The sequence below is a fragment of the Dasypus novemcinctus genome, chromosome 2 (genome assembly GCF_030445035.2).
Source record: "Dasypus novemcinctus isolate mDasNov1 chromosome 2, mDasNov1.1.hap2, whole genome shotgun sequence".
Classification (NCBI taxonomy): domain Eukaryota; kingdom Metazoa; phylum Chordata; class Mammalia; order Cingulata; family Dasypodidae; genus Dasypus; species Dasypus novemcinctus.
This window is the reverse complement of record NC_080674.1, coordinates 200947941-200960257: the sequence shown is the minus strand read 5'-3', so window position 1 is coordinate 200960257 and position 12317 is coordinate 200947941. Positions and strand designations below refer to the sequence as shown.

Genomic DNA, 12317 nt, shown 5'->3' with positions numbered 1-12317 from the left:
TCTGTAGCACAGGCAAATACTAATGCTGCCTTTAACTTCCAAAAGATAGCCCACTTGCACCTGTTCAGCAGGCAGGTTCACATCTGTCATCAGGTCTGTCCACAGGTCACCATCAGTCATAAGCTGGAGGTAGCAGTAGGGGAGGCTGCAGACCTTTCCTTAGTTCAGGACAGCCCATGTGCCCACCCACAGAGCACCAGGGCACCTGGCCTGCTGGGCCCCCCATCCCAGGAGCTTGTGGTGGTCTGAGCAGAAGTGCCCAGTGCCAGCAGAGCAGTCCCCAGATGGGGCAGGAGGCCAGCTCTTGTGGTGACTCGCTGCAGGAGGATGGTGAGGGAGAAGCAGTGTCTGTTCTTTAACTGATGGCTGAGGAGATTACCCACCTGTGGCTCTTTAAAAGACACCTCTTGGCTCTAGGAGTTGCCACATTCCATGGCTCAGTGCTGCAGCCCTAGCTGTGGTTTGATTCTTGGGTGCCTGGGATGGGGAGATCATGAAAATCACCCTCTACAGACAGGCACTATCAAGATGATTTGGTTCCCTTTACACAGTCAGCCCTTACCTGGCAGGTGTGGGTGAAGCCAGGGAAGGGGCAGGCATGGGCCATGTCTGAACTGAACCCCAGGTTTGGGAAGCATCTTCCTCTCCAGCTGCACATCCTCCCTGATCTTATTTTGTAATACATATTCACCAACTAATCCATCCAATAGTGGGATCCACCTGCAGACATTTCAAACATGCAACTTTTACATGAAAGAAAAATTTCATTGCTTTTAATTGCCTCAACCAAGATCCCAGGTCTTTGGTGTTCACTAGTGTAAGCCCTAGCCACATTTGGCTATTAAATTTCAATTAATTACATTTTTTTTTTCTTTCAGAGAAGAAGCTGTAAATGTTTTGTAGCTGCCAGCAACTGTTTCCTGTGGAAACCTGGGGTGCCAGCTTGCACAGATCCTGTTCTTTGGGGCTGCATAGCTCCCTTGCTTTGTGTTACTGAGGACTTCCTCTTTGTGCCCTGCATGAAACCCCCTCCAGTTTGGGGCTCTCTAGGTGCAGTGGCCATTATCTCCCCCTGGGGGACCCTGTGCCCCCAGGTCCTGGGGACTCCGTGATAGGGAATGCTGTTATATCTTTCAAATTTTTGCAGTTTCTCTCCATCTTATTTTATGAACCATTTGTATGCAGGCCTATGAGCCCCTTATAGATAAATTTTCATTTTTTAGGATGTTGTGCTTTCATTTATACATTTGTTGAAAATTTGTGAAATTCATTCTACTTTTTTTGAGAAAGTATAAGAACTGCCCTTGTCAAAATAAATAGGAGATACAAGCACAACAGATAAGTTTACTAGACCTGATATGGAGACTTTCATGCTAAGTCCATATCAGAAACCAAAGCCTAATTAAGTTCCTGTCTCTTGTAAAGGGTCCTTCTCCCTGAACCTGAAATTGGGGAGCTGGTTGCTCCCCTTTTTTGTTCTGTAGCCTACTTCCTCTAAGTCAATATTAAGCCAAGTAAGGCACTCTGTAAGACGGTATTTCCTTTTTTTTTTTAAGATTTATTTATTTCTCTCCCTTCCCCCCACCCCAGTTGTCTGTTCTCTGTGTCTATTTGCTGCATCTTTGTTCACTTCTGTCATTGTCAGCGGCAAGGGAATCTGTGTTTCTTTTTGTTGCATCATCTTGTGTCAGTTCTCTGTGTGTGCAGCACCATTCCTGGGCAGGCTGCACTTTCTTTCGTGCTGGGCAGCTCTCCTCATGTGGTGCACTCCTTGCGTGTGGGGCTCCCCTACGCAGGGGACACCCCTGTGTGGCATGGCACTCCTTGCGTGGATCAGCACAGTGCATGAGCCAGCTCCACACGGGTCAAGGAGGCCTGGGGTTTGAACTGTGGACCTCCCATGTGGTAGATGGATGCCCTAACCCCTGGGCCAAGTCCACTTCCTGATTGTATTTTCTTTAAGACTACCTTGTTCTGCCTATATGAGCCTTACTCTTGGGTTGAATGCTGCCTAATTCATGAATCACTTAATAAAGGTGTGAAATCCAAAATGTTAATTACCTGGGTATTTTTTTGCACAGGTTCAGTGATGAGAACAGAATCTGAATGCCACTGTGAAGGGCTCTGGAGATAAGAAGACAGAAGGTTCATGCTGAAACCTTTCAGCATGCTCTCCTCTCCACCATCTCTAAGGTTCATGAGTGAGCCCCTCTTGGATCTGAGTTCCACTCATTTGTGTCTGTGCTCTCCAGTCTCACTAGCTTTCAGTCCAAAGGTCAGTGGGTCAATCTTTTTAATGAGAAAATTCAAGTTTTGATCCTAAATCTCTAGCCTTATGGTTCAGTTCACAGTTTCATGTTTGCTATGGCTGGTTTCTTTGACCTGTGCACAAGTTAAGAAGCAAAATGATATGACTTATTGGACTTACTCCACTCAGCTAACATGGAGTTGAAGAGGGTCAACCACCACAACATGGAGCCTAGAGTGTCTACAACTAGAAGCGGGAAGAGTGCATCCAGTACCCATGTGGAATCTAAGCCCTCACTTGACATAGGTGTGCAATGGACACAACCAATCCAATGTCCACAGAGGAAATGTGAAATGGGTGTGGGAACGGTAGCCATGGGGGCTGCTGGGTGTGGGGAACGGGAGGAAGAGATGAGATGTGGAGGCGTTTTTGGGACGTGGAGTTGTCCTGGATAGTGCTTCACGGACAATTACGGGACACTGTAGATCCCCCCAGGGCCCACTGGATGGAACGTGAGAGAGTCTGGGCTATGATGTGGACCATTGACTATGGGGTGCAGTGATGCTCAGAGATGAACTTACCAGGTGCAATGGATGTATCACGATGATGGGAGAGAGTGTTGCTGTGGGGGGAGTGGGGGGCGGGGGCGGTGGGGTTGAATGGGACCTCATATATTTTTTTTAATGTAATTAAAAAATAATAATAATAAATAAATATTTTTAAAAAAATAGAACTGATGAAAGTAGTAGCAAAAAAAATAAAAAATAAAAAAAAAATAAATATGATGTCATCTGTTGATTTTTCATAAAGTTCCTTTATTACATTGAGAATGATTTTTCAATTCCTAGTTTACTGAGTGTTTTTATCATAAAAAGGTGTGAAAATTTGTCGAATGTCTTTTCTGTGATCATATGCTTCTTTTCCATGATTCCATTAACAGAGTGTACTATATTAATTTATTTGTTATGATTAACCAACTTTTCACAGCTGTAATAAATACTATATGGTCTTGGTGAATATTCTTTTTAATATGCTATTTTATTAATACTTGGTATTTTAGAAGTTAGTTGAGGATTTTTACATCTGCCTTCCTAAGGATAATGAAGTCTGTAATTTTCTTTACTTCTGGTCTCTATATGACATCAATAAAATTGAAATTATGGCCTCATGGCCTCCTGGAATGAAAAAAAAAAAAAAAAAGAAGCAAAATGATAAAGATGGATCCCCATTCTCTTAAAATTTTAATTCTCTATCCTATGGCACACTGGCATATTATATATATTCAAATATTATGGAGTTGGAAGCTGTACATATCGAACAAATTGGCAATATCTAACAAAGACAACCTAGAATTTTAATGTTAATTATGAGAAACATTCCAAGTAGACAAAATTATTCATCTCAGAGATGTGCTCCCAAATGTGATATCCCAGCCAAACAGTCAAATGAGATGCCTATTTCAACGGATGCTCAGAGTATGTTAGCAATATTTTTAAAGTTTCATTAAATGATTCTTTGAAAAAGGCAAATGAGAAATTAAAAGCTCATGAGATATCTGTTTTCTGTATATCTGTTTTTTATGTTTGATTAGTAGCTTAAATTGAAAGTATAAACTCTGTAAGTGTGTCTGTCTTTATGTTTGATGCATATTTTCCTACATCTGAATATTATTTCCAAATTAACTTATAAAACTCCTGCAAAGAGCTCTATTCAAATTGACTTAGAGATAAGTAAGCATTTACATATAAATTAACACTCCTAATGTTACACGGAGCCCCATGCATAAGAGTGTACCCCCTAAGGAGAGCCACTCAGAGCAAAAGAAAGTGCAGCCTGCCCAGGAATGGCACCACACACATGGAGAGCTGACACAGCAAGATGACTCAACAAAGAGACACAGATTCCCGGTGCCGCTGATAAGGATAGAAGCAGTCACAGAAGAACACACAGCGAATGGACAGAGAAAGCAGACAACGGGGAAGGAGGGGAGAGAAATAAATAAATCTTAAAAAAAAAAGTACAATATAAGCATATAATTTCACTCTATATGGGTGTGTTCTTCCCAACTCTATGTAATTACTGATCAAATAAACTAAAACTATATCTATTAGAGCTTAAGTTGATTTTATTATTTTTATTATTTTTTGGCTTTTAAAAAAATACTACATTAAAAAAATATGAGGTCCCCATATTCCCCCCATCCCCCTCATCTCACTCCTTCCCCCATAACAACAATCTCCTCCATTATCATGAGATATTCATTGCATTTGGCAAATACATCTCTGGGCACCGCTGCACCTCATGGTCAATGGTCCACATCATAGTCCACACTCTCCCACAGTCCACCCAGTGGGCCATGGGAGGACATACAATATCCAGTAATTGTCCCTGCAGCACCACCCAGGACAACTCCAAGTCCCCAAAACACCCCCACATCTCATCTCTTCCTCCCACTCCCTACTCCCAGCAGCCACCATGGCCACTTTCTCCACACCAATGCCACATTTTCTTCTATTACTAATCACAATAGTTCATGAACAGAATATCAGTAAATCCACTCTAATCCATACTCTATTCCTCCATTCTGTGGACCTTGGAATGGTTGTGTCCACTCCACATCCATATCAAGAGGGGGCTTAGATTCCACATGGATGCTGGATGCAAATCTCCTGCTTTCAGTTGTAGGCACTCTTGGCTCCCTGTTGTGGTGGTTGACCTTCTTCACCTCCATGATTATAATGAAAGAAAAATTATGTTTTCAAGATTGTTACATTGAAGAGAGTTTCCAAGATCTTTTTGATCATTTAAATACGTTTGCAAGATATGTTTTGTTAAAGGAAAATAAAGTTTTATCTTAAAATTTAAAGTAAAAAAACTGGTTGTTGTAGAAAGAAACGGGAATATGTAGGGCAATCATGAGTTGATATAGAAAGTTGAAGGTTTGCAGAAAATGGATTTTATTTGTCATGGGACAGGGTGGCTAAAATTTGATAGGTTTATAGATTTTTAAGAGTTCTCCCATCAGACAATATCTTCATACAGTGCTTCATACAAAATCACTTCATACCATGGTTTTCTCTCTGTTCGGTTAAAGTTTTCTTGTATTATTTGTCTGTTCTTAATAAGAAGTTATAGAAGGTTTTCCTTAACTGAGTGTCTTGTTTAGAAGGCAAACTTTCTGTATCACCTGTGCTCTGTATTTACCTTATCACCCTTTCTTGTTGTAGAAAATAAGCCTGTTTTGAAATAATTATGTTTCTTTTACAATCATGCTACCTCCTATCTTTAGTTTTACAACGTTTTATTTTGTTAAGTTTTTATTGAAGATTATCATTCATATGTGAATATCCATAAATAATAAGTGTATAGTATAAGTTGTGAACTTACAAAACAAACATGAATATCATCATACAGGGCTCCTATATATTACCCCAACAGCAGTACCTTGCACTGTTATGGAACAATAGTTACAAACTATGAAAAAGCAGTGTAAAAATATTACTACTAAATATAGCCAATATCTTACATTTGGTGTACTTTTCCCCCAACTCACCCAGTTAATGACACCCTGAATTAGAATTATGTACTTATTATAGTTCATGAGAGAACATTTTCATATTCTGTTAGCCACAGTCCATCTTCTACCACAGGATTCATTGTTTTATACAGTCTCCTGTTTTGTACAATCCACTCAAAGTGTATAGTCAGTGGCTCTCACGTCCATCGCAAAGTTGTGCTATCATCACCTCAGTCAATTTTAGAACATTTTCACTACTTGAGAAGGAAAAATCCCATATCCCTTTATACCCCCTATTATTGTCCCTTAGAATTGATATATTATCTTTGCCATTGCTGCAAATATTACAATATTATTGTTAACTCTACTCTGTTATATGCAGATGGTCTCTTCTTGTGCATGGCACTTTTTATAATACTTTTTGCACAGGGAGCCCATTTGCCATCTTTGGCAGCCCTAGGTGGGCTGCTCTTGTGGTTACTGGCAACCTACCCTTAGTTCCTGAAAATAAGCATAGCTCAAACAAAAGGACAGGTGAAATTTTCCGTGTGTAATCATCCAGGGGGCACTCCATCCTTGTAGCAGTTCCCCCTCTGTTTATACACTCTCCTTACTCTTGAGGAGGTTTAGCTTCTGGAGCTGCTTCCTGCTGAGTGTGGATGTTGTAACAGGTCCCAGTGGAGGAGCAGAATCTTGCCCTAGCTATGGTAAGGTATACTTGACTGTCAGCACACTGACAACAGAATCGTTCATAGCTCTGTGCTATGATCATTTGCAGTTTAATAGCTTCTAAACTTTTACTCATGAAGTACACCAAGCAGTTAAGAAGGCAGGGACCACATTTTAAGAGCATGATACCAATTATTAGGGGACTTATTATGGGTAAGAACGATGATAATTTAGGCATAGAGTTTTTGATGGATTCTCATATCGATTATGCAGGAGGATTGGCAATGTTATGAAGCTAAATGGCTTGGGTGTTTAGCCCTAGCTGCACTGATGTATTTACCCATGTGCAGCAGGAGATATTGGCTACTGCACATACCCCTCTTTGTTCTGCCAGAAGATGATCTAGGGCCATATCACTATCCATGACATTTGCTGTGTCTATAGAAACTCAAATTGTTTTGAGAATTTCATCGGTGATATTGACACATTCTTCTACTGTGGCTGTTAGGTTGCCTCATGATGGGCAAACCTTCCATAGGGAGTTGATAGTCTTATGGTTAACCCTAGCCCAGCTACTTCATATCTAGGGCATGTTTATTTCTTATATGGCTAGTGGGTTGGTAAATAGAGCTACCATGACTCAGATATCCTATTGCATATTGGCTCCTTATCCAAACATTGTTTACACATTCAGACTTGGGGATCAAGCAGTCCTCCTTCTAAGCCTTCAAAAGGCAGTTGAAAATGTATCTTTTTGGTGCACACAGTACTTTCTAATTGGCTCTTTATAAAATTTGGATTTTTTTTAAAGACTCTGCAGCTGCCTGTTGTTTTAATTAGATCACAGCAGACATTAGATAGGGGACCCAGTTTGTAAGGCAACATGATTCACAAAGCAAGTAGGAGCAGGAATTTTTCTAAGCAGCCCACATCCTTGAGTTTTTATATATTAGCTCCAACCTTGGATTTAAATAAGTATAGGACAGGTAAATAAAGGCTCCAAATTTTTTGTTCCCCTTTTAGATATTGACTGTAGCAGTTTGATATTATTGATGAATTCCAATTCTAGGCATATTAGATAATACTGGATTCACAGGTTTACTTAATTAAGGAATTACATAAACTTCTTGTGCCAGTAGGGCATTGAGTCCTCACCCACCAAAGAATGATATTTAATCAATTACCTAACTTCATATCTTGAGGAAAGAGAAAACTAAACCTAACATTAGTAAGAGGAAGGAAAAAATAAAGATTAGAAAGGAGACAAGTGGACAGGGAGGAGGCAAGATGGTCGCTGAGTGAACTTGCCTTTGCGGTCTGTCCTGGAAAGAGACGGCTGGGCGCGGCTGCAGGTTCTCCAAGGCGGGGCTTTTTCAGGATTTTGCAGGGCAGAAGTGCCTGGACATCGATTGGGTGGAAAGGTAACAGAGAGGATTGGTCTAGTAGATATAATTTGGGTTCTATTGCCCGCAGGTGAGACCCACACACAGGCTCCTCCCTATTGGGGGTGGGGGGAACCGCGGTCCTGCCCGGCGGCTCCGCTTTTAGATGACTCTGAAGTGCTAAGGAGTTCACGAGTTCTGGGCGAGCTGTTGGCGGGTTGATGCGACGGGTCGCCTTTGGGGATTGATTTGGGAAGACAGACGGTGTTTTGTTGTGAAGCGGGAGAAACTTTTGATTGTGAATACAAACAATAGCGCTTCTGCCTGAAGCCCCGCCCCCAAAAGCCCGGCAGCTGATCTCCAACCCAAATAGGCTGTAGGCAATAAAGAGACGTAATTGAGAAATTGTTTTAGGCTGCGGCAAGGGAGGGGGACACGTCTGGAAGCTGATTAGGGAATATTCTGCGAAGCTTGGGAATTCCGGTTTTTGAATCTGTTTTCAGCATCACAGGCCGGGCTTCGGATCTGTACTAGTAAAGTGGCTGCGGTGTAGAGGCGCCCTCTAGTGGCAGTGGTTTGGAATCACAGGATGGGAGCTGTCCAAAAGCTGAAGTGAGATATACCCATACTAATGAGCCCAGCTAAGTAAGTGAATTGCAGGGTGCAGAAATAATATAGAGTTTGCGGATCTGACTTCCCCCATAGGGCTGGCACCGAACTGTGGGGATCCCTGAGTGCTGTGTTACACTGTGGGGCTCCCAGGCTTCCTGTTGACCAGATTGGAGGTTGCCAGGTCTGAATTCCCTAAACTCTGGTGGCCCACACCACAGAGACTCACACTTCTTGAGTCCTCAATATCTCAGACTTTCCATCCCTGAATCCATCACGCACTGAGGTCCATCTGAGGTCCTTACATGCCCTAGCCTTCAACGTTGGTGTTTTTTCTTTATCGTTTCATTTTCTTTTGTTTTTATTTTCATTTTGACTTATTCTTTACTTTTTTCAATTTCCTGATTGCTAACACCGCATTATCCCCTAGTCTTCTCTCACAGCGTATCCCCCAAAGTCTTTTTTTACTCAGTTATTTAAGGTTTTTTTTTGTGTGGTAGGTGCTGTGTAGTGGGTGTTTTAATTCTGGTTTGTGTATATCTGGTTTTTTTTTTTTCTTTCCCCTACCTGTTCCCCACCCTTTGCCCACCCTCTTTTCCTTTCTTCCTCTCATCCCTTCCCCCCCCTTTTTTTTCTTTTTTTCTGTTGTCTCTCTCCCTCTTGTCCCTCATATTCTACTTAGTTTATTTTACCTCAATTATACAATAGGTGCGGCAGGAAACACCTCACATTTGCTGGGGTTTTCTCATCCTCCACTGCCTCATTTCTGTGTGAACTGATTTAGGCTACCTACACTATCCTCTTTCCCCTCCATCTTGATATCCGCCACCATCTACTGTCTCTCCTATATTCCACCTCCCACCTCCCTTTCTTCGATCCACAAAGGGTCTAAGTCTTAATTCCTAATACCTTTGTTTTGTTTTCTGTCTGTTATCCACTCTTGAAACTATTACCTTTCTTTTCTCTTTCCCTCTCTCACAAAAACAATAGCTTTTTAGCTCATACCATATTCCTCCCATATTCAATCATCTACCTCATAATAAGTACTCTACGTACTTCTATAACTCTACACAATTTACATGAATCTAACCTCCATCCTGCCAGATCTCATATTCTTGCTTTGTTAACATATATCACCAATACTGCTTTACACTATTCCCTTGCTTACACAATTGCCTTTCCCCAACACTAATACTTTCCTTTAAAGTGAACTTAACCAACAAGAAATTAGAATAAGAAGAAAAAAGTGACAAAGAGAAGATATAACACCCATGCAAAAATAACAGCTAATTAACCTCCAAGAGTAGACAAAGAAGCTAAGGAACTGATTAAATCCGTCAAGATAAAGAGATGACCAGAAAGCAACAAAAATCTACAAACCAAACCAGTAATCAGGAAAACATGGCTGAATCCATTCAATGAACCAAAAATCACGAAGGGGAGCAAAACTTGGCACAAGCAATGAAAGATCTCAGAACATTTATCACCGACAAATTTGACAAAGTAATGAAAGAGGTTAACAACATGAAGACATCACTTGGAGGGGAAATTGCAGACATACGCAAAAACTTTACAGATATAATGGGAATGAACACCACAGTTCAAGAAATCAAAAATACACTTGCAGCAAATATCAGCAGACTAGAAGAGACAGAGCAGAGAATTAGTGATGTGGAAGACAGTACATCAGAAATCAAACAGATAGTAGAAGGGGTCAATAAGAAGATAGAAAAAATCCAGTTAGGGACCTGAATGACAATGCAAAACGCTCAAACATACGTATTATAGGCATTCCAGAAGGAGAAGAGAAGGGAAAGGGGTCAGAAGGAGTGTTGCAGGAAATAATGGCTGAAAACTTCCTAAATCTACTGAAAGAGACAGATGTGCATATCCAAGAAGCACAGTGCACTCCACTAGTCATAAACCCCAACAGGCCCACCCCAAGACATATACTTGTCAAATTATCCAATGCTCAAGACAAAGAGAAAATCCTAAAAGCAGCAAGAGAAAAGAAAACCATCACATACAAGGGAAGTTCAATTAGATTAAGTGCTGATTTCTCATCTGAAACCATGGAGGCAAGAAGGCAGTGGTATGATATAGTCAAGGTACTAAAGGAAAAAAATTTCCAACCAAGAATACTCTATCCAGCTAAACTAGCATTCAAACATGATGGAGAGTTCAAAATATTCGCAGACAAACAGAAACCGAAAGAGTATACCAACAAGAAACCTCCCCTTCAAGAAATTCTAAAGGGAGTTCTGCAAGAAGAAAGGAAAAAACAGGAAAGGCAGAGTTGGAGGAGAGTATAAGAGGAACAACAACAAAAAAAAAGACCAAAAAAAATACAAACAAAATATGACAAACACATATCCAATAAAAATATGGCTAACACAAATAATTCCTTGAAAGTAATAACACTGAATGTCAACGGATTAAACTCACCTATCAAAAGATTCAGACTGGGACACTGCATAAGGAAATATGACCCATCCGTATGCTGTCTACAAGAGACACATCGTAGACCCAGAGACGCATGGAGATTGAAAGTGAATAGCTGGAAAACAATCATACAAGCTAACAATAACCAAAAAAAGACAGGAGTAGCTATATTAATATCAGACAAAATAGACTTTAAATGTGAAACAATGGTGAGAGACAAAGAAGGATACTACATTTTAGTAAAAGGGAAAATCTGTCAAGAAGATAGAACAATCATAAATATTTATGCCCCTAACAAGGGTGCCTCTAAATACGTGAGGCAAACACTGGAAAAACTAAGTGAAACAATAGATACATCTACAATTATAGTGGGGGATTTTAATACACCACTATCAACTCTGGACAGAACATCTCAAAAGAGAATAACCAAAGAAACAAAACATCTGAACAGTATATTAGAGGAGCTGGATCTAATAGACATATATAGATTGCTGCACCCAAACACAGCAGGATATACATTTTTCTCAAGCGCACATGGATCATTCTCCAAGACAGATCATATGCTAGGCCACAAAGAAAGGCTGAATGAATTCAGAAAGATTGAAATCATACAAAACAATATCTCTGACCACAGTGGAGTTAAGCTGGAAATTTGCAAGGGACAGAAGCCCAGATTTCAAACCACGATTTGGAAATTAAACAGCACACTCTTAGAAAAACAGTGGGTCAAAGAGGAAATCTCAAAAGAAATCAATGACTACCTTGAATCAAATGATAATGATGACACAACATACCAAAATTTATGGGATGCAGCAAAAGCAGTACTGAGAGGGAAATTTATAGCCATAAATTCATATATCAAAAAAGAAAGAGCAAAATTTGAAGAACTACACATTTGAAGGAATTAGAAAAACAACAACAAAGTAACCCAACAGGAAGAAGAAGGAAGGAAATAACAAAGATAAGAGCAGAACTAAATGAAATAGAAAATAAGAAAGCACTTGAAAAGATAAACAAGACCAAGAGCTGGTTTTTTGAGAAGATCAACAAAATTGACAAACCTTTAGTGAGACTAACAAAGAAAAAAAGAGAGAAGATGCAAATACACAAAATAAGAAATGAGAAAGGCGATATCACCACTGACCCCACAGAAATAAAGACTATCATAAGAAGATACTTTGAAAAACTATATTCCAACAAAAATGACAATCTAGAGGAAATGGACAAATTCCTAGAAACACATAAGCAGCCCATATTGACAAAAGAAGAAATTGATGATCTTAACAAACCAATCACAAGCAGAGAGATAGAATCAGTTATTAAAAATCTCACAACTAAGAAGAGCCCAGGGCCAGATGGCTTCACAGGTGAATTCTACAAAACATTCCAGAAAGAACTGACACCAATCCTGCTGAAACTATTCCAAAACATCGAAACAGAAAGAACATTA

At 40.1% G+C, this 12317-nt stretch overlaps 1 long non-coding RNA gene across 3 annotated transcripts in view; it reads right to left on the bottom strand.

Annotated features, from left to right (window-relative positions):
* Nucleotides 1-2350: 2350 nt before the first annotated feature.
* Nucleotides 2351-12317, bottom strand: part of LOC131275035 (uncharacterized) — a 45622-nt gene continuing 35655 nt past the window's right edge. The window contains exon 3 of one of the 3 annotated variants that reach the window (XR_009182437.2): nucleotides 2351-2382. This is a non-coding gene — a long non-coding RNA (uncharacterized lncRNA). Of the gene's footprint in view, nucleotides 2383-3267; nucleotides 3424-7741; nucleotides 7833-12317 lie in introns of those variants that run through there. The other 2 variants (XR_011647287.1, XR_009182436.2) reach the window with 2 other exon arrangements.